Source organism: Carassius gibelio, chromosome A11, assembly GCF_023724105.1.
Source record: "Carassius gibelio isolate Cgi1373 ecotype wild population from Czech Republic chromosome A11, carGib1.2-hapl.c, whole genome shotgun sequence".
NCBI classification, from domain to species: domain Eukaryota; kingdom Metazoa; phylum Chordata; class Actinopteri; order Cypriniformes; family Cyprinidae; genus Carassius; species Carassius gibelio.
The window spans coordinates 23,797,032-23,819,851 of NC_068381.1; the positions used below are offsets into that span (position 1 = coordinate 23,797,032).

General features: G+C 38.6%; 1 pseudogene; it reads right to left on the reverse strand.

The window, feature by feature from the left end:
- Positions 1–5,136: 5,136 nt before the first annotated feature.
- The window catches only part of LOC128022855 (collagen alpha-1(II) chain-like), a 21,872-nt pseudogene continuing 4,188 nt past the window's right edge, over positions 5,137–22,820 (reverse strand).

Here is a 22,820-nt window from a genome sequence, read left to right on the forward strand (position 1 = left end):
GTCTCTGTGCTGTGATGCGGTCGGAAACCAGATTGAAAATTATCTAGGTATCCATTTGAGTTTAGGTATTAGTTCAGCTGATTAAAAACTACCTTTTCTATAATTTTGCCTATAAAAGGATGATTAGATATTGGTCTAAAATTTATCAAGATCTGTCTTTTTCAGGAGGAGCTTTACAACTGCAGTTTTTAGGGAGTTAGGAAATGTCCCAGAAAGAAGTGAGGCATTCACCACTTCTAAGAGATCTGCTTTTAAGCAGTCAAGCACACTTTTGAAAAAAGATGTGGGAAGTGTGTCAAGACAACAGGTTGACGATTTTAGGTTATTTTAGGTAATTTTGCTATCAATTTTTTCAAAAATAGACATAGTATCTTTTTGATATTTTGGCCCAATCTGTCTGACCTCTGCATTACTTGAGGATGTGCTAATCACCTTCCTGATATTGATGATCTTCTCAGAAAAGAAAGAAGCAAACTCATTGCATTTGCTGTCTGAGAGCATTTCACTGGGAATCTGACTTGGGGGGTTTGTCAGTCTCTCAACAGTGGCAAAAAGAGTATGAGTGTTATGTAAGTTACTGTTTTTAAGGTTTGAGAAGAAGTTCTGTTTAGCTGTGGCTAGTTTCACATTAAAAGCATGAAGGATGTTTTTATAGATGCTATAGTGAATTTCAAGTTTCGTCTTCCTCCACATCCGCTCTGCTTTTCTGCATTGTCTTTTCATAGTTTGAACTGCTGTTGATCTTCTCCAAACTGATTTCTGTCTGTTTGTTTTCTTACTGACTATTATTGGTGCAATATCATCAATAACATTCTTAACTTTTGAGTTGAAGGAATCAAGGAGAATATCAACAGAGTCTGCAGAAATGCTTGGTGTTAAAGATATAGCCTCCATAAATAGTACACTTGTGTTCTCGTTTATGCATCTCCTTCTGACAGAGACAGATCTAGATTCAGTGGTAGCAGAGATCAATATATCAAAGAAAATACAGAAGTGATCAGATAGTGCTATGTCCTGAATAACAATGAATGAAATGTTTAGACCCCTACTGATGATTAGATCTAGAGTGTGTCCACCTTTGGGTGTGGGTCCATGCACATGCTGAATCAGGTCAAAAGTGTTTAGAACCGTTATCATTTCTTTTGTAGTTTTGTTCTCTGCATTATCTATGTGAATTTTAAACTCCCCTGCAATTGCAAAACAGTCAAACTCTGAGGAAATTATTGATAACATTTCTGTGACCTCTTCAACAAAGGCTGGAGAGTATTTTGGAGGCCTGTAAATAATAATAAACAGAATGCGTGGGGCACCTTCCCAGCACAATCCCTAGATATTCGAAAGACAAGTACTGACCAAATGAAACTTGCTTGCATTGATAGACATCTTTAAATAGAGCAGCTACACCCCCACCTCTCCTAACAGTCCTGCAAACACTCATGTAAGTGAAGTTAGGAGGGGCTGCTTCATTGAGGACTGTTGCACTGCAGCTGTCTTCTAGCCATGTTTTTTTAGAAACATAAAATCCAGATTGTTTGTGGTTATAAAGTGATTGATTAGAAATTATTTGTTTTTAGTGAGCGAATGTTTAAAAGTGCTAACTTGATGGCAGTGCTATGTGTCTTTATATCAATCTTAGTTTGATGCGTAATAGGCCGCAAATTAGATGAGTCTGCCCTTCGGCTTGAGAAGGCCTTAGACTTTCTATCACGTGATAAAACTGAAATAGAGAAAGCTACAGGCACACTGGGTTCCCGCTTGTTCAGTAAGCATTTGTGAATGTTGCTGCTATTATAGCCGGGACCCGACATATATCACTGCGAGCTGCTATCAGTTGTTTTTGGTTCTCCTTCAGCAGATAGAGGGTTTGGGCCCTGGCGTTGTGGCAGCGGTCGGAGAGCTCTCATAGGAACAGGGCCCACAGGCTTTGGTGGTTGGGGGGCCCGCCGTTTTTTTGTTGATATCTGCGGGCTAGCAGCGAATGAGTGGGAGAGTTTAGTCCCAACATACACCAATTCCTCTTTTTTCTGTGAGAAGCACAGAAGTGGAGATGCTGGAGAGAGGGATAATGTGTCTGGTGAGATGGGCTGTGTCTCTGGTGTTTCCGGTGGCTGTGATGTGTTGTCCTGGCTTCCCTGGCTGTTTTCCAGAAAGTCGTACTTGGGTGGTGAATCTTGTAGCTGTTTTGATACATCACAGTCAGTCTGTGAGGAGCTCTGTGGGCAGGGCTCAGCAGGGATAGTGTCTATCAGCAGTGATTGTTTTGGCTGCATGGTGTTATCAGTGTCCTTGTGGGATATGTCAACCATATGATGACTCGGACCAGGTGTGTGTATGCTGAATGGATTGACACACTCTGCTGAAGGATGACGAAGGAAGAAGTAGATATTGTCCTTAAACACTCTTGCACCAAGTTTGTGTGGGTGGAGGCCATCCGGTTTAAACAATTGTCTATGGCCCCAGAAAAGACTGAAGTTGTCGATGAAATTTACTCCTTTTATATTACAAGATCTTTGTGGCCATGTGTTCAGCCCAAGAGTTCGGGACAGGAAAGGGAACTCGGAAAACGAGAGGACTCGGAGGATGAGCAGACCAGGAATAATCTCGGTGGACGAGAATGCTGGATACACGAAGGGTAATGACTCCATACAAACTACAGGAAAAAACTGGTATTTATAGGGAGGCTAATGAAAATAAAGTGACTGCACCTGGTGCAATTAACAGGAGTGCAATTACTGTGATGACAGGACACGACTAGAGGAATTCTAGTGCCTACGTTGAAGTGCCTAAGGGGAAGTGAGCTCACTAGTGGACACCCAGGGAAACAGAGACTAGACAGCATGACAATCTACCTCATGAACAGATAAATGTTCCCCACTTATGCTTATGCAATAAAAATTTGCAATATCCTTATATTTATTTGTTACCCCTCCATCCTAGTACATCCTTGCATCATACTCAATCCTATTCCATTATCATTTATACCACAATTGTTTATACACTTATTTGCCTAATTATTAGTTTTTTTGTTGTTGTTGTTTTTTGTCTGTGTGTTGTTGTCTCTGTGAACTGGAAGCTTATCTCACTTAAATAAATTCCTTGTATGCACGAGCATACTTGGCAATAAAGCTCTTTCTGATTCTGATTGTTGAGCTCTTACCCTATGATTAAGAATGCATCTAAAAATGAAAGATGCATTTGTATACATTGCATATGTATTTCACATACATAGGTTTTCAAAGGAAAGGCTGTGAGACCGATTGAAGGTAATCTTACCAAATGTGCTTAGGGCCGTTCAATAAAGTTGTTTTTTTATAAAGAGTAGCATGGAGCAGGACCAGAGCACAGTCTGGCTTCATACTGACAAATTACTTTACTTTTTCTGTGATGTTTTTCTTTTACAGCTTGAGGTAGCTTAAAAAAGAAAACTCAAAACTTGGCTAAAGACCACATGTGGAAGGTCTCTTTTAAAAATGTAATTAATAGTGTGACATAAAAGTGCTGAAAACTTTAATGTATGAACATATGAAAAAATAAAATAAATAAACAATTATATATTTATTATATATTTGGTTGTTGGGGTGAAAATGCTGGGTGTTTTGTAAGATTAGCACCATTGATTATGTTTTAATGCACAGTAATTTACATAGACTGTGTTGATAAGAAAGACGAACACTTGCATGTGATTGTCAGAGTTCAGGCTGTTGTAAATCACACGAGTCCGATAACTAGATATAAAAAAAAATTATAAAACACTTAGTGTGGGACTCAATGATGTACATCTCTTGATTCAAATGCACGGGGGGAAACAGCACTTTAACAATAAATAAATAAAATCAAGACACATTTCTACTTCTACTATGTCTTTTTCTCAGACATACTCCCTTATGTACCATTCTGTTGGTTTTGTGAGATGTTCCCAGAGTTCAGAGGGTGTGTGACCAGATGCTGTAGATGGGAGATTGTCTGCCGGTCAAGGATTAGCAGGTCAGTCACAGATGAGTGCCTATTAGTGCATATCCTAAAAAAATACTTTCAGAAGTATTTTTTTTCTAGCCATAAAGATGTCCCACTTAAAAATGTCTAATTCTTTAGTTTTTCACTTTCTTTGTTTTTCGCAATCAAATGTGTGTTATTGCTCTCATTTTTCTGTATCCCAGTTTCATCTGTTCCACTTTCTTTACAAGAAACAGACAGCACCCACGTTCACTCCAAACTCCTGATTTGCTTCTCTAATATCCATAGGCGCAATGTCCACAATTGGTAGGCGTGAAGTCTTCTGGGATTTGTAATCAATGACCGTCTTGCTCCATTGTCCTGTGTGTTTCTGTCGAGACAAAAAGAAAAAAAAAAACAGTATGTTATGCATTCTTCTAAACTGCTTGTCTATTTTATTTATAGAATTAAATGTGAGCAGCATGTTTCTAGAAAGCAGTTTAACAATATTTCCTGTGAATCACACTATGCTATAGTATAACACTAAAACACATAGACATTGTTGTCTACTCACTCTCTTTGGCCCTGTTTACTCCTGGCATAATGATGAGTTTTGTTGGTCTGATCACAAGTGGACAACGCTGAAAACAGGTGTGAACGGGTTTTAACATGTTTTGAGCTTGTCCACATTTGACCACTTCCAGAGGAATTTGAAAAAACATACAAAATGTGTTCGAACAGCCACTAAAGTACTCTCACTGACTGAGCTAGTTCTTTAAACATTATGATGTTTGCTTCCTATCCGTTAACTGCCAAAGTTAGAATGCACAACATATAATTTATAAGCATTTCTAGATGTTCTTTATAATGAATGCCATTATACTTTGTGTTTAATTTTTATAATTATATATATTGTTACTTCCTGTGAAGTAGACTTGCTGTTGTATTGTGCTGGTGAATGTGTTCGCTTTTTCTTTTATCTCTCTCTCTCTTTCATGCAGCACTCCAAATCATCCGCAGATGATCTTAATTAGCAGGAGCGTGGCTTTTCTGCTGGCAGCATTTATAAAGAAGCAAAGAAACTGTGATTGACAGGAATCCCTCTCCAGTTATCTCAGACAGTTTTGTGTGAACTGTTGTTGAAAAGAGAACTTGGTGAACCCTGTTGTCTGGGTACAACCATTTCGACTGTGTGAGTTTAAACCGTGTAGGGAGACGGGCGACAATTTATTTGGATTATCCATCCATAATCTTTTCTCCTGTTTATGTCTTGTTAGTCAGGGAGAGAGGTAAGATGACTGCCTTTATTTTTCTTTTCTTTTGTTAGGTAATTTATCTGGGTTTAAACTTTAGAAAGCCCTTGTTTTGTTTGTTATTTTGGCCTGGTCCTCTCCTGGGGTGTATTCCAGAAAGCCCTCATGTACCCCAAGGCATCAGGAGTCTTTTCAGAATGGGCCACACCAGCGAAAGCAGACATGTCTATGCCAGGCCCTGGTGGACCAGGAGGACCTTGGGGACCAGGATTTCCTTGGGGGCCCTAAGGATAAGCAGTGTATGAACCGATTTACTGGTAAACACTGCCTTACATATCAGCAAACTTTTTTTTAATCAGACATTTTAAGACCAGCCTTTCCCAACCCTGGTCCTAGCGTACCCCCAACACACCCATTTCAGGTCTTAGAGTCTCTACTAACTGGCTGATGAGTTGATTCAGGTGTGTTTAACTAAGGGGACATACAAAATGTGAAGTGTTGGGCATAATGCTGTATAGATCTAGTCTTTGCTTTTCTACTCGCGGATGGCCCAGTCTCTCCAGAACGGCCACTAGGTCCAGGGGGTCCAATAGGTCCAGGCAAACCATTGACTCCATCTTTTCCAGCTGGACCAACAGGACCTGGGGGTCCCTGGAAAGAGTCAGAAATGTAAGTCTCAGCACAGCGTCACCCATTTGCATAATACAAAGGTGTCCAATCCAGCTCCTGTACAGCCTCCAGAGTTTAGTTCCAACCTGCTCTGACATGCGTGCCTGTAGCTTTCAAGTTATTTTTGTGCTCATTTTTAAAATGTTGTATAACCATCCTACATAGCCACAAGGAAAAGTGTGTACATCTCCTTAAGCCCTGACATGGTGCTTTTCCATGTCAAAGATCTTTCAAAATATGGATGTTGCTGTGGGTTTTAGCATACACAGACTTGAAGATCAAATTGATAAATGAGGCCCATTGTGTTTGATTAAGGTTGGAGCTGAACTCTGCAGGGTTTGACACCAGTGTAAATACAGATGTAGTATTAATGTTCCTGGTTACATACTCTTGCTCCACCGGGTCCCGCAGGTCCAGAAGCACCTTGGTCACCAGGTTGGCCCTATGTGTGGAGTGTTATCACATTACATCTTACCTCAGTATCTGCATATGCAATGCTTTAGCTGAATATGTCACAAAGAAATAGCAACTTACTGGAGGCCGGGTAGACCCTGAAGACCAGTGAATCCTCTGTGTCCTTTCTGTCCTCTCTCACCTGAATCACCAGCCTCTCCCTTATCTCCGCGCAGGCCTTGTGGTCCCTGTGATTAATGGACATGAGCATTGCAATTCCACATTAAATCCATAAAGTCTACATAATTTTTGTGCATAAATTGACACATTGGCATTGAAAGCAGAATCAAGATAACAAATTAAGAAAAGGACCAGACTGTTATTACTCATGTGTGGCAGAAGTACTTAAAGGCATTCCCTAAAGTCCTGCAGGCCCCGAAGCTCCAGCAGGCCCTTTGGGTCCCTACAGTTAAGAGTAATGAGTGTATCAAGTGCATTCTATGTAAAATAGATTTTGGCTTAAAATCATATTTTGTAAATCATAAATCTTTTTTTTTATTTCCAGTAGTGTATTTTTGGAAAGGCCTGTGCTTTCCAATCTTTTACTCTGCATTAATGACAGCTTTGAGACCTAATCCCTTCCAGCTATACCACTTTCCAGATGCAATATCACATTTGAAGGGAAATTAAATTAAGATAGCTTTGAATTTTGTTTTTATAGCTTTTGTAGTGCATTAACGTCACTCATACACATTCCACACTGTTGGGAAAAATGACAAGAGTATTGATGCTGAATTTATTTATTTAAATAGCTTTAATTAATTTCAAACTGTGAACATTTTAAAAATCTCAGATCTCTAGTAATCTTTACTTGCGCCTCTCCTCTGTCTCCCTGTTTGCCTGTGGGTCCGACTGGACCAGGAGCACCAGTGCCACCTGAAGCACCAGGAGCGCCAGCTGGACCTCTGTCACCCTGAACACAAAACAGACGGGGATGCAGTGAGTCAGCAAACAGAACAGTTTAGTGAAGCCACGTCTATGGATGCTTAATAAGAAAGTAGATGGATATACAGTACACATCCTCTTTGATGCCTACCTTTATTCCTGCAGAACCATCTCTGCCAGGAGGACCATCAGATCCAGGATTGCCCTGCAAAAAAAAAAAAAAAAAAAAACATTTGTTGGGAAACAGTAAAACGGGTTTATATTGGTTTGGTTTAGTCAATTCAAAAACAGCCCTGTAACCCTGAGATTGTTCAATTACATTTATGGTACAGGCCTTGGGAAAATGGCATTATATTTTCCAAACATTAGGTATAGAGTTTTTGTTCCTATTTCTCTTTTCTTTCAGATTTATGAAAATAAGTTACACTGCTTTATCAGGAAGTGTGTGAAAGCGGGGTTTTTAATTTGCAGTAAGTCCATATGAAATTAACTGTAACAAATGTTCAGTCATATATTACTCTGTCATCCAAATGGCTCTAATCATGTTAACGCTAAACACAGTGTTAACCTGGTTAATATGAAGGACCAATCCTGCAGAAATTAAAAATGAATACATAAATATATAGATAAATAAATAAATAAATGTAATGAAAGGAAAGGAAAATAAATAAATTATGTGATAAAAACTAAAATAGTTCATTCGAAATAAAATGTAATCCTGAATATTTTTTTTCTATAATCTTTCTTACTATCACTGTCTGTTTGTTTGTTTTGAAGTTGTAAAATATAACTTAACTCACACCATATTTCTGATATTATCGATCAATCTTATCAGATTAACTTTGATCGTTCACTCTTCCGTGACTGCAGTACACCTGCAAAGCGTTAGCACTCGTTAGCTTGTCATTAGTGTTTACTTTTCTCCTCTCCTCTCCTCTCTCACGCTGCAGTTTTTCACAAGTTCATCAAACAACCGCAGTAAGAATATTTCATCAAGCACGGTGAGTAATGGCTTCGCCTACTATCGTTATTTGCACCTCTTGCCACATGTACAGTTTATCGATCTCTGTCACTGATGAGGGATTCACATGTGATAAATGCAGGGAAATAGTTAGGCTGACAGAGAAGATTTCAGAATTAGAGACACGCATCCAAACTTTAATTGAGGACAGTAAGAATGTTAGGGCTATAGATACGGCTTTGGATGCGTCTAGCTCAGGGATTCCTGTACATTTTTCGGTTCCGGAAACAGAGCCCCTGCAGCAGGGCAACTGGGTGACGGTGAGGCAGCGTAGTCGTGGGTCAAAACACCGCTCTTCTGTTCTGATCAAAACATTAAACAGGTTCTCCCCACTCAGTGATGCACCCACTGAGAAACCTGATGAAAGTGCTCTAGTTATTGGTGATTCTATTGTACGGAACGTGAATATAGAGACACCAGCCACCATAGTCAAATGTTTACCGGGAGCCAGAGCGCCTGATATCTTGGCAAATTTAAAAGTGCTGGCTAATGCTAAACGTAAATACAGTAAGATTGTTATTCATGCCGGCGCTAATGATGTTCGACTTCGCCAGTCGGAGATCACTAAAAATAACTTTAAAGAGGTGTGTGAACTTGCAAGCACGATGTCAGACACTGTAATATGCTCTGGTCCCCTCCCTGCTTACCGTGGTGACGAGATGCATAGCAGATTGTCATCACTCAATGGCTGGATGTCTAAGTGGTGCCCACAGAATAACATGGGTTTCATAGACAATTGGACGAGCTTTTGGGGCAGACCTGACCTGTTTAAAAGAGATGGTCTTCATCCCTCCTGGGGTGGTGCTGCTCTTCTGTCTAGAAATATGGCACATAGTCTTAGTGTTTATACTTGACTAACTGGGGCCCAGGTCAGGAAGCAGACAGACTGGCTAAACCAACCGTCTGCTAGCTGCCTCCCGTCACAGAGGTCAGTTAATTCTCAGCACATAGAGACTCTTTCACCTAGATATCACACTATAGAGACTGTGTCTGTTCCCCGAACTAGAAAATACAAAAAACGTCCAAACCAAGTTAAGGTTAACAATTTAATTGAGGTTCAACAAATAAAAAAACAAATGCAATATGGATAAACAAATGATAAAGATTGGCTTTTTGAATATCAGATCCATTTCTACGAAAACACTCTTTGTAAATAATGATAACTGATCATAATATAGATGTGCTCTGTTTGACAGAAACTTGGCTAAAACCTGATGATTACATTATTTTAAATGAGTCCACCCCCCAAGATTACTGTTATAAACATGAGCCGCATCTAAAAGGCAAAGGGGGAGGAGTTGCTTCAATTTATAACAACGTTTTCAGGATTTCTCAGAGGGCAGGCTTCAAGTATAACTCGTTTGAAGTAATGGTGCTTCATATAACATTATCCAGAGAAACCAATGTTAATGATAAATCCCCTGTTATGTTTGTACTGGCTACTGTATACAGGCCACCAGGGCACCATACAGACTTTATTAAAGAGTTTGGTGATTTTACATCCGAGTTAGTTCTGGCTGCAGATAAAGTTTTAATAGTGGGTGATTTTTAATATCCATGTCGATAATGAAAAAGATGCATTGGGATCAGCATTTATAGACATTCTGAACTCTATTGGTGTTAGACAACATGTTTCAGGACCTACTCATTGTCGAAATCATACTCTAGATTTAATACTGTCACATGGAATTGATGTTGATCGTGTTGAAATTATTCAGCCAAGTGATGATATCTCAGATCATTATTTAGTTCTGTGTAAACTTCATATAGCCAAAATTGTAAATTCTACTTCTTGTTACAAGTATCGAAGAACCATCACTTCTACCACAAAAGACTGCTTTTTAAGTTATCTTCCTGATGTATCCAAATTCCTTAGCATATCCAAAACCTCAGAACAACTTGATGATGTAACAGAAACTATGGACTCTCTCTTTTCTAGCACTTTAAATACAGTTGCTCCTTTACGCTTAAGGAAGATTAAGGAAAACCGTTTGACACCATGGTATAATGAGCATACTCGCACCCTAAAGAGAGCAGTCCGAAAAATGGAGCGCAGCTGGAGGAAAACAAAACTAGAGGTATTTCGTATTGCTTGGCGGGAAAGTAGCATATCCTATAAAAAAAGCATTAAAAACTGCTAGATCTGATTACTTTTCTTCTCTTTTAGAAGAAAACAAACATAACCCCAGGTATTTATTCAATAAAGTGGCTAAATTAACGAAAAATAAAGCCTCAACAAGTGTTGACATTTCCCAACAACACAACAGTAATGACTTTATGAACTACTTTACTTCTAAAATCGATACTATTAGAGATAAAATTGTAACCATTCAGCCGTCAGCTACAGTATCACATCAGACAGTGCACTATAGACCCCCTGAGGAACAGTTCCACTCATTCTCTACTATAGGAGAGGAAGAATTGTATAAACTTGTTAAATCATCTAAACCTACAACATGTATGTTAGACCCTATACCATCTAAGCTCCTAAAAGAGGTGCTTCCAGAAGTCATAGGTCCTCTTCTGACTATTATTAATTCCTCATTGTCATTAGGATATGTCCCCAAAACCTTCAAACTGGCTGTTATTAAGCCTCTCATAAAAAAACCACAACTTGACCCCAGAGAACTTGTTAATTATAGACCAATCTCGAATCTCCCTTTTCTGTCCAAGATACTAGAAGAGGTGGTATCCTCACAATTATATTCCTTCTTAGAGAAAAATGGTATATGTGAGGATTTCCAGTCAGGATTTAGACCGTATCATAGTATTGAGACTGCTCTCCTTAGAGTTACAAATGATCTGCTCTTATCATCTGATCGTGGGTGTATCTCTCTATTAGTTTTATTGGATCTTAGTGCTGCGTTTGACACAGTTGACCACAACATTCTTTTGCATAGACTTGAACACTTTGTTGGCATCCGTGGAAGTGCATTAGCATGGTTTAAATCGTACTTATATGACCGCCATCAGTTCGTAGCAGTGAATGAAGATGTATCATATCGATCACAAGTGCAGTATGGAGTACCTCAAGGCTCAGTACTAGGGCCGCTACTCTTCACGCTTTATATGTTACCCTTGGGAGATATCATCAGGAAACATGGTGTTAGCTTTCACTGTTATGCTGATGATACTCGGCTCTATATTTCCTCGCAGCCCGGTGAAACACACCAATTTGAAAAACTAATGGAATGCATAGTCGATATAAAAAATTGGATGACGAGTAATTTCTTACTGCTAAATTCAGAAAAAACAGAGGTGTTAATCATAGGGCCTAAAAATTCTGCTTGTAATAACCTAGAACACTGTCTAAGACTTGATGGTTGCTCTGTCAATTCTTAGTCATCAGTTAGGAACCTAGGTGTGCTACTTGATCGCAATCTTTCCTTAGAAAGCCACGTTTCTAGCATTTGTAAAACTGCATTTTTCCATCTCAAAAATATATCTAAATTACGGCCTATGCTCTCAATGTCAAATGCAGAAATGTTAATCCATGCATTTATGACTTCAAGGTTAGACTATTGTAATGCTTTATTGGGTGGTTGTTCTGCACGCTTGGTAAACAAACTACAGCTAGTCCAAAATGCAGCAGCAAGAGTTCTTACTAGAACCAAGAAGTATGACCATATTAGCCCGGTCCTGTCCACACTGCACTGGCCCCCTATCAAACATCGTATAGATTTTAAAATATTGTTTATTACTTATAAAGCCCTGAATGGTTTAGCACCTCAGTATTTGAATGAGCTTCTTTTACATTATACTCCTCTTCGTCCGCTACGTTCTCAAAACTCAGGCAATTTGATAATACCTAGAATATCAAAATCAACTGCGGGCGGCAGATCCTTTTCCGGACCCACTTTATATTAAGTGGCCTTAACTACTATGTACTTACATTTTAATTAATAATTTAGTAAAATGTACTTATTGTGTACATACATGTTTTTACATTGTACTTATATATAAAAAAAAACTACTACATGTAATTACATCTGTATTTAATTTCTGTAATTACATTTATAATTACACTGTTGACCCATACTTTACACCTTAACCCACCCTTAAACTTACCCATACCTCCAACCCTCTCCCTAACCTTACCCCTATCCCACCCTCATAGCAGCAAAAGTGTTTTACAATACAATATGAACACAATAAGTACATTGTACTTATTTCTTTATGTAAGTACATAGTAGTTAAGGCCACCTAATATAAAGTGGGACCCCTTTTCCTATATGTCGCCTAAATTCTGGAATAACCTACCTAACATTGTTCGGGAGGCAGACACACTCTTGCAGTTTAAATCTAGATTAAAGACCCATCTCTTTAACCTGGCATACACATAACATACTAATATGCTTTAATATCCAAATCCGTTAAAGGATTTTTAGGCTGCATTAATTAGGTAAACCGGAACCGGAAACACTTCACATAACACCGTACTTTCTACATCATTAAAAGAATGGCATCTACGCTAATATTTGTCTGTTTTTCTCTTGTTCCGAGGTCACCGTGGCCACCAGATCCAGTCTGTATCCAGATCAGAGGGTCACTGCAGTCGCCTGGATCCAGTACGTATCCAGACCAGATGGTGGATCAGCACCTAGAAAGGACCTCTACTGCCCTGAAAGACAGCGGAGACCAGGACAACTAGAGCCCCAGATACAGATCCCCTGTAAAGACCTTGTCTCAGAGGACCACCAGGACAAGACCACAGGAAACAGATGATTCTTCTGCACAATCTGACTTTGCTGCAGCCTGGAATTGAACTACTGGTTTCGTCTGGTAAGAGGAGAACTGGCCCCCCAACTGAGCCTGGTTTCTCCAAAGGTTTTTTTCTCCATTCTGTCACCGATGGAGTTTCGGTTCCTTGCCGCTGTCGCCTCTGGCTTGCTTAGTTGGGGTCACTTCATCTACAGCGATATCATTGACTTGATTGCAAATAAATGCACAGACACTATTTAAACTGAACAGAGATGACATAACTGAATTCAATGATGAACTGCCTTTAACTATCATTTTGCATTACTGAGACACTGTTTTCCAAATGAATGTTGTTCAGTGCTTTGACGCAATGTATTTTGTTTAAAGCACTATATAAATAAAGGTGATTTGATTGAATTATATTTTAAATTTATTTTTTAAATAACTTTTTTTCCTTTATGTATTTATTTTACATTTATTTTTATTATTTTTAACATTTATTTACTTATACTTTAATTCATTTTTAGATTTATTTTATTGATTTATTTTTAAATGTATTTATTCATGCATTTATATATTTATTTATTATATGTATTTATTCCCACGTGTATTTGTTTCCAGATTTATTATTTTTACTTCTTGTGCAACATGTAAATGAGGGAGGCGGTCCTTGTGAATTGCCGGTGAATCATTGTTTAAATACATGTGGGGATAGATAAATGCGTATAATAAATAAATTCCATATAAAAATGAATGAACGTATAAGTAAGTAACAGTTAAAAATAATTAAAATAAATGCATAAAGGAAAAAAAATATTAAAAATATAAATTCAGGATCCAATTTTATTACAATTGAAATATTTTTATCACATCATTTATTTATTTATTTTCCTTTTATTACATGTATTTATTTATCTATATATTCATTTATTTGTAATTTCCGCATGTTTTAGTCCTCCATAGGTTAACACTTCTTTGTATCTACATTTGGATTCACTCCTCTCCTCTCCAACAGCCAGAGATGCTATACTCTTAGTTTCCTAATGGGGAATTGGTCATAGAGAAATAGCTTGTGGTGGTTTAGGCTATTCTATTATTCGTTTCATGTTCATTTCACGGATTGCTACACTGTTTGTTTGCTAAATCTGACAAACAGTCTATTATGTTCTCGCTTTGTGGGTTTTATCATATAAACATGAGAGAAGAGCACTGTGACTGTTTGTCGTCTTTTAATACTACCTTCTGGGGTGTATTCCAGAAAGCAGGGTCAATTTACCTTGAACTAAAACCTGAACTCTCGGTTGATTAACCCCAAACCTTGCTTACTCGAGGTATGTGGTTCCAAAACCGCATCTGGGAGTAAGTTCATTCAACTCAGAGTATGTTTCTGGTTAAGACTCAAGACATTCTCAACAGAGCGACGAATCGACAAGTCACTATAGAAACGGACGCTAAGAAAAAAGTTTATTTTTTGTTCTTTTGTTCATTAGTTGTTTACATGCTTAGTGCATATCACCACATAACTGATGGTGGGCCGTTATCGGCATTAACGTGCTGCGTTAATAGGAGACTCTTATCGGGCAATAAAAAAAATATCACCGTTAATCTATTTTCAAAGTTGGGAGCTGGGTCTATACTAGGAGAGCTATGATGAATTTCGTCTTGATATTTAAACCTGTGTGTATGCCTACTGTGAAATTATCACATCAAACGTGATGTGCTAACATGAATGCAGCTGAAGCCGCCGGGTTTGCTTCAGGGATTTTTTTTTTTTAAGAAGCTTCCCAATGGAAACCTCGACAAGACGCACGCCTGTTTCACACATACTCCGTCTGCAGTGTGATGCAGTCCGTGTGCGTTTCGTATGTGGTGCAGAAGCAGAACGGACTCATTGTGCTTTCACACAGGATTTTTTGCAGTCAGAATCCATTAACATGGGTGCGTAAAAAAATACGAAATGCATACGCACTGCAGATGGATTATGTGTGAAAGAGACGTAAGGTTGTTTGCACCTTGTGCAACGTGGAATTCGTTAACAGCTTTCTCAAGCAGTTTGTGATGCATTTTGGAAACAGGAGATGAGCCCCTGGTCTAATGCACCACCTGTCTTGAGAAACCCATTCTCAAGAAACTTGACGTTACTTTTAGTCATTATTTTATTTGGGTAGCACACATATTCTGAATGCCTTTGGCAGAATTCAAATGAGCCATTTTAATCTAGATTAATTCCAAGATTTCAGTGAGATTAGATTTAAAAAAAATAATGTATTCCCACCTCTAATATATATATATATATATATATATATATATATATATATATATATAATAGGCTATATTACATATTGTAATATTATATAATGTTGTGTGCTATCCGTCACGCCCACTGGAGGCTCGCTAACCCTGGAACAGAAGCTGCACCGGAGTGAGTTGCTATGACTACTAACATACCCTGAAAGTTACCTGCGTTTTTGGAACCGAAAGTTGAGGTAATCTGCTTACTTACTCTTAAAAATACCCAGGTATGTCACATAATCTGCTTTCTGGAATACCCCCCTGGACAACTTCTCCATATCCACAACATAACACTGCCCTCTAGTGGGACATTCATGTATCTAGCATCAATACACCTGACTGTATTACTTTAATAACCTATATGCACCCTTTTAGAATTTTAGGAGTAAATACGGAAAAGAAAATATTAATTCACCAACATGTAATAGACAAGTTTTACCACTTACTTAATATACAGCTCAATTAGAATAATAAACAGCACCTGGATACATGTTTGTTATTTGACTTTAACCAAAACACTCAGAACACAAACATAACTTATTTCTGGCTGTTTTTTTTTTTTTTTAGTACATTTCAAAATCACTGAATCTAATAGGCTTTTTATTATTATTTTTTATTTGTATTTTTTACAAGCCTCCCACCCCTAGTTCGATTTCCCAGCTCAGTGTTTTCAGCCACCACAGTTTGATCTTGCACATTGTCTTTCTGGACAGTCCCTTTTGTGTCTTCTCCTTCAACTTCAGCATTTGTTAGCTTATCATTAGTGTTTCCATTTATGCCTATCGCTGTTTTCTTTTCTCCTCTCCTCTCTCTCGCTACATTTCTTTTATCTCTTCTTCCTTGTTTTTCACAAGTTCATCAAACAACTTGTGGTAAGAATCTTTCATCAATCACGGTGAGTAATGGCTTCTCCTGCTATTGTTATTTACAGCGCTTGCCAAATGTATAGTTTATCTCTCTCTGTCAGCAATGATGGATTCACATGTGATAAATGCAGGGAAATAGTTAGGCTGACAGAGAAGATTTCAGAATTAGAGACACGCATCCAAACTTTCTACGAAAACTTTTTGTAAATAATATGATCACTGATCATAATCTAGATGTGCTGTGTTTGAAAGAAACCTGGCTAAAACCTGATGATTACATTATTTTAAATGAGTCCACCCCCCAAGATTACTGTTATAAACATGAGCCGCGTCTAAAAGGCAAAGGGGGAGGAGTTGCTTCAATTTATAACAACATTTTCAGGATTTCTCAGAGGGCAGGCTTCAAGTATAACTCATTTGAAGTAATGGTGCTTCATATAACGTTATCCAGAGAAATAAAATTTAATGATAAATCCCCAGTTATGTTTGTATTGGCTACTGTATACAGGCCACCAGGGCACCATACAGACTTTATTAAAGAGTTTGGTGATTTTACATCTGAGTTAGTTCTGGCTGTAGATAAAGTTTTAATAGTTGGTGATTTTAATATCCATGTCGATAATGAAAAAGATGCATTGGGATCAGCATTTATAGACATTCTGAACTCTATTGGCTTTAGACAACACGTTTCAGGACCTACTCATTGTAGAAACCATACTCTAGATTTAATACTGTCACATGGAATTCATGTTGATTGTGTTGAAATTATTCAGCCAAGTGATGATATCTCAGATCATTATTTAGTTTTGTGCAAACTTCATATAGCCAAAGTTGTAAATTCTACTTCTTGTTACAAGTATGGAAGAACCATCACTTCTACCACAAAAGACTGCTTTTTGAGTTATCTTCCTGATGTATCCGAATTCCTTAGCATATTCAAAACCTCAGAACAACTTGATGTAACGGAAACTATGGACTCTATCTTTTCCAGCACTTTAAATAAAGTTGGCCCTTACGCTTAAGAAAGGTTAAGGAAACCAGTATGACACCATGGTATAATGAGCATACTCGCACCCTAAAGAGAGCAGCCCAAAAAATGGAGCGCAGCTGGAGGAAAACAAAACTAGAGGAATTTCGTATTGCTTGGCTGGAAATAACCTATCCTACAGAAAAGCATTAAAAACTGCTAAATCCGATTACTTTTTCTCTTTTAGAAGAAAACAAACATAACCCCAGGTATTTATTCAGTACAGTGGCTAAATTAACGAAGAATAAAGCCTCAACAAGTGTTGACATTTCCCAACATCACAGCAGTAATGACTTTATGAACTACTTTACTTCTAAAATCGATTCTATTAGAGATAAAATTGTAACCATTCAGCCGTCAGCTACAGTATCGCATCAGACAGTGCACTATAGACCCCCTGAGGAACAGTTCCACTCATTCTCTACTATAGGAGATTGTATAATTGTATAAACTTATTAAATCATCTAAACCAACAACATGTATGTTAGACCCTATACCATCTAAGCTCCTAAAAGAGGTGCTTCCAGATGTCATAGATCCTCTTCTGACTATTATTAATTCCTCATTGTCATCAGGATATGTCCCCAAAACCTTCAAACTGGCTGTTATTAAGCCTCTCATCAAAAAAACACAACTTGACCCCAAAGAACTAGTTAATTATAGACCAATCTTGAATCTCCCTTTTCTGTCCAAGATACTAGAAAAGGTGTTATCCTCACAATTCTATTCCTTCTTAGAGAAAAATTTTATATGTGAGGATTTTTACGTGTCAGGATTTAGACCGTATCATAGTACTGAGACTGCTCTCCTTAGAGTTACAAATGACCTGCTCTTATCATCTGATCATGGGTGTTTCTCTCTATTAGTTCTATTGGACCTTAGTTCTGCGTTTGACACAATTGACCACAACATTATTTTGCATAGACTTGAACAGTTCTTTGGCATTAATGGAAGTGCATTAGCATGGTTTAAATCATACTTATATGACCGCCATCAGTTCGTAGCAGTGAATGAAGATGTATCATATCGATCACAAGTGTAGATATCTCTTTTGCTCTCAACGGAGGCGGTCGCATTTCTTTCCTCTCCTCCCTGCCTTTCCTTGCTTCACTTGTTTTTCTCTTGTCTTGTCTACTTGTCTACTTGAGAGACTCTCTCTGCACTGCTCTCCTAAACTGGAATAAGGATTTGATAAATTGGTCTCTCAACGCAATTGACACCATCTTCTCGACGAGAAACCTGGGTTCGGGGGAACCTGACTGCCCTGCCGGAACGTTTGCAGCTGGCTACACGATGGACGCGTGGGCGAATTGGTGGGTCGTGTGTCTGGCGGCTCTTTCTGTGGAGGACATTGAAGACATCTACCTATTCGGAACCATGATAACAGGTCTTCTGCTGATTGGATTAGGCTTTGCCCTGGGTTATCGGAAAATTAAGAAGACGGGAACAGCTGTCCAAAGCCTCACAAGGCTGCCCATCATGATTGAAGTAGTGGGCAGAGCGGTCAGCATTGAGACTGAGACTATTAACTGCAATATGGATAACATCATGAAGAAGCTTACGGATTTGGAAAAGAAATTGGAGAATTTGGAGACCAATGGACAATGAAAAATCATAGTGTCCGTGAAAAGAAATGCGGCTCCTAGACCAAACAACTGGTATCTTATCTTCTTTTGGCTTTCTTTACCAGCTTTGGCTGGATGACAAAAATCTCCCAGGCGAGCAGGGCAGCTTGACTTCTCTTGCATTCCTCCACCCTCTCCCACAGACACCTGCTGATTGTTGACTCTGTCTAGGACCTGACCAAGGACGTCTGCATGGCAACTTGCTGTGACGCTGTAAAATCTGCGGACTGAGGCATCTAGAAAGAGTCTCAACTCTCCAGGCCAACAAATACACAAACTCTTACACATATACAGATATACATTCACCCTCCCAACCCCCATCCCCCGCCTTCGCCACTTTGTTCCGCCAGTCTGGCAGGCGGGTCTGTGACTAGCGCTTTTCAGCTGCTGGACCGGATGGCTGTTTGCCTGCGCTGGATTACCTCAACCACCCCAAGTTCCGTACCCAGTTGCAAAGTCGTGTGTCTATGGTGTATTGATTATGTGCTTTTTGTGCTGAGGTGTTTTTCCTGTTCTCATACTGTGCTCCCATAAGGAGCATAGACTGGGTGTTGGTTTTTTTTCTCCTCACTTCCCTAATGTTATGCTGTATTTCTTCCTCAAATACCCTGTCTTCCTGTCCTGTCTACCCCACTGTCATATTGTATGTACAGTATTGTTCAAAATAATAGCAGTACAATGTGACTAACCAGAATAATCAAGGTTTTTCGTATATTTTTTTATTGCTACGTGGCAAACAAGTTACCAGTAGGTTCAGTAGATTCTCAGAAAACAAATGAGACCCAGCATTCATGATATGCACGCTCTTAAGGCTGTGCAATTGGGCAATTAGTTGAATTAGTTGAAAGGGGTGTGTTCAAAAAAATAGCAGTGTGGCATTCAATCACTGAGGTCATCAATTTTGTGAAGAAACAGGTGTGAATCAGGTGGCCCCTATTTAAGGATGAAGCCAACACTTGTTGAACATGCATTTGAAAGCTGAGGAAAATGGGTCGTTCAAGACATTGTTCAGAAGAACAGAGTACTTTGATTACAAAGTTGATTAGAGAGGGGAAATACTATAAAGAGGTGCAAAAAATGATAGGCTGTTCAGCTAAAATGATCTCCAATGCCTTAAAATGGAGAGCAAAACCAGAGAGACGTAGAAGAAAACGGAAGACAACCATCAAAATGGATAGAAGAATAACCAGAATGGCAATGGCTCAGCCAATGATCACCTCCAGGATGATCAAAGACAGTCTGGAGTTACCTGTAAGTACTGTGATAGTTAGAAGACGTCTGTGTGAAGCTAATCTATTTTCAAGAATCCCCCGCAAAGTCCCTCTGTTAAAAAAAAGGCATGTGCAGAAGAGGTTACAATTTGCCAAAGAACACCTCAACTGGCCTAAAGAGAAATGGAGGAACATTTTGTGGACTGATGAGAGTAAAATTGTTCTTTTTGGGTCCAAGGGCCACAGGCAGTTTGTGAGACGACCCCCAAACTCTGAATTCAAGCCACAGTACACAGTGAAGACCGTGAAGCATGGAGGTGCAAGCATCATGATATGGGCATGTTTCTCCTACTATGGTGTTGGGCCTATTTATCGCATACCAGGGATCATGGATCAGTTTGCATATGTTAAAATACTTGAAGAGGTCATGTTGCCCTATGCTGAAGAGGACATGCCCTTGAAATGGTTGTTTCAACAAGACAATGACCCAAAACACACTAGTAAACGGGCAAAGTTGACCCAAAACACACTAGTAAACGGGCAAAGTCTTGGTTCCAAACCAACAAAATTAATGTTATGGAGTGGCCAGCCCAATCTCCAGACCTTAATCCAATTGAGAACTTGTGGGGTGATATCAAAAATGCTGTTTCTGAAGCAAAACCAAGAAATTTGAATGAATTGTGGAATGTTGTTAAAGAATCATGGAGTGGAATAACAGCTGAGAGGTGCCACAAGTTGGTTGACTCCATGCCACACAGATGTCAAGCAGTTTTAAAAAACTGTGGTCCTACAACTAAATATTAGTTTAGTGATTCACAGGATTGCTAAATCCCAGAAAAAAAAAATGTTTGTACAAAATAGTTTTGAGTTTGTACAGTCAAAGGTAGACACTGCTATTTTTTTGAACACACCCCTTTCAACTAATTGCCCAATTGCACAGCCTTAAGAGCGTGCATATCATGAATGCTGGGTCTTGTTTGTTTTCTGACAATCTACTGAACCTACTGGTAACTTGTTTGCCACGTAGCAATAAAAAATATACTAAAAACCTTGATTATTCTGGTTAGTCACATTGTACTGCTATTATTTTGAACAATACTGTATGTATGTATGTATGGACAGGTTGATGGCTAATTTCGCTGGTACTTGTGACTAGTGACAATAAAGGGCTACTACTACTACTACTACTACTACTACTACTACTACTAGTATGGAGTACCCCAAGGCTCAGTACTAGGGCCGCTACTCTTCACGCTTTATATGTTATCATTGGGAGATATCATCATGAAACATGGTGTTAGCTTTCACTGTTATGCTGATGATAGTAAGTTCTATACTTCTTCGCGGCCCGGTGAAACACACAAATTTGAAAAACTAATGGAATGCATAGTCGATATAAAAAAACTTTGCATGTAATAACCTAGAACACTGTCTAAGACTTGATTGCTGCTCTGTCAATTTTTCATCATCAGTTAGGAACCTAGGTGGGCTATTTGATCGCAATCTTTCCTTAGAAAGCCACGTTTCTAGCATTTGTAAAACTGCATTTTTCATTCTCAAAAATATATCTAAATTACGGCCTATGCTCTCAATGTCAAATGCAGAAATGTTAATCCATGCATTTATGACCTCAAGGTTAGATTATTGTAATGCTTTATTGGGTGGTTGTTCAGCACGCTTAGTAAACAAACTACAGCTAGTCCAAAATGCAGCAGCAAGAGTTCTTACTAAAAACAGGAAGTATGACCATATTAGCCCGGTCCTGTCAACACGACACTGGCTCCCTATCAAACATCGTATAGATTTTAAAATATTGCTTATTACTTATAGCCCTGAATGGTTTAGCACCTCAGTATTTGAATGAGCTCCTTTTACATTGTAATCCTCAAAACACAATTTGGCAATTTGATAATACCTAGAATATCAAAATCAACTGCGGGCGGCATATCCTTTTCCTATTTAGTGCCTAAACTCTGGAATAATCTACCTAACATTGTTCGGGAGGCAGACACACTCCTGCAGTTTAAATCTAGATTAAAGACCCATCTCTTTAACCTGGTTTACACATAACATACTAATATGCTTCTAATATCCAAATCCGATTTTTAGGCTGCATTAATTAGGTAAACCGGAACCAGGAACACTTCCCATAACACCCTATGTACTTGCTACATCATTAGAAGAATGGCATCTACGCTATTATCAACGCTAAATTATTTGTAAATAAAATAAGATTTCTTGACCCGCCCCGACGCACCCCACGCATCGGGACACACAGAAGTTACGTTGCTATACCTTCGCATCGTAACCTTATCAAAGAACCTAATAAAATATGAAAATATCTATTCCAGATATTTAATATAGGCTATAAGTAATTGCACTATGATTAAATGAATTAAATGAATTAGAGTACCTACAGGGTCAGTCGGCCAAGCATGTAAATCTCGATCAGCAATCAGTTATTAGTGCACATACGATTCTTTTCATATTTGGAATACAGAACGTAACTCTACAATTTATTTAGACTATTTATTTAATGCGATCATGCACACACTTTAATAAAGCCAAATCAGTTTTTGTCACAAGTAAATACGTTCGTTGACTTAAGACATAACTCATAAGACACTCTTTTTCGCCAACTGCTGGCGTATTTGTGTAATATGAAGAAATGGTCACTGAACAAATCAGTGAATGAATCATTTTGGGAAACGAATTGAAAATCAACGAATCTCTGGAAAGAATAAAAATTTCCACCACTAAATTCCATGCAACATAAATGGATTTTTAAACATTTTGTTTTTAGTGACCCCGCAATAAAGTGCCAATTCCTTAACACGCCCCAACCCGACCCGTGGGTTACCCACGGGGCCTGCGGGTTATGAGA